The sequence below is a fragment of the Frankliniella occidentalis genome, unplaced genomic scaffold (genome assembly GCF_000697945.3).
Source record: "Frankliniella occidentalis isolate FOCC.00 unplaced genomic scaffold, Focc_3.1 Scaffold250, whole genome shotgun sequence".
Classification (NCBI taxonomy): domain Eukaryota; kingdom Metazoa; phylum Arthropoda; class Insecta; order Thysanoptera; family Thripidae; genus Frankliniella; species Frankliniella occidentalis.
Window position 1 is genome coordinate 400,563 of NW_026267376.1, and position 1,088 is coordinate 401,650.

The following is a 1,088-nucleotide window of genomic DNA, read 5'->3' on the forward strand; positions in this document are numbered from 1 at the left end:
CGAACGGCCCGAAGCGCGCCCTCCTGGGCACCGCCTCCCAGGTCCAGACGCCCCGCGACTCGCCGGGGACCTTGCTGAGCTCCACCGCGAGCTGGTTCGGCGCCGTGAGCAGCGCTCTCTCGGGGTGGCCGAAGGGGACCTGAGTACAGAAAGTGAATACGTTACGCACAATTCGGAACACATGACACTACCACGCGTCTGTCAAGTGCATACCTCGGTGTCCGCAATAATCTGCAGGGGTCCGTGCTCCGGGCAGTCGCCGTCCCAGTCCTTCTGGCAGTCATCGCAAACTGAAACACGACGTTCAGAAGTTATGTTTGATCAATTATCTTAAACGGCGCCCAAACTCACTGCTTACCCAACCCATAAAGTTTTCCGTTGGCACACGGAAAAAAAAGATTCGCTGTGCCAGCTAATACACTGACTGGTATTTGGACAGATAACCTGATAAGTTTCTGGAAATACTATATGAGCTATTATAATCGATTATTGACTGTAGCAGTCGATTATTGACGCTAGGAACCAATGTTCCTACAATCTGCATATTATTTCCCAGAGTCAATAATCGACTACTACAGTTAATAATCCGAGTGGTAGATAACTCCTGAATTGGGTGTACAAATATCAAGAATTGAATTTGAATTAGCTTGAATTGGTTTGAATTGAATTTGAATTGGACTGAATTGGTTGGATTGGTTTTGAATTGGTTTGAATTATTGCGATTTTATGTTACTGAGTTAGCGTGAATTGGCTCGAATTGACTTGAATTGACTGAACATTGTCTTGAATTGGACTGAATTACTTGAATTAGTTTGGAATTTGTTTGAATTACATGGAATTGGTCTGAATTAGTTTGAATTGGGCAGAATTAGGGGTGTACAGTTGGCAGGGGAGTTATCCACCCCTCGCAAAAATCGATTATAATAGCTCATTATTATAATAGCTCGATTATTGACTCTGGGAAATAATATGCAGATTGTAGGAACATTGGTTCCCAGAGTCAATAATCGACTGCTACAGTCAATAATCGATTATAATAGCTCATATAGTATTTCCAGAAACTTATCAGGTTATCTGTCCAAATACCA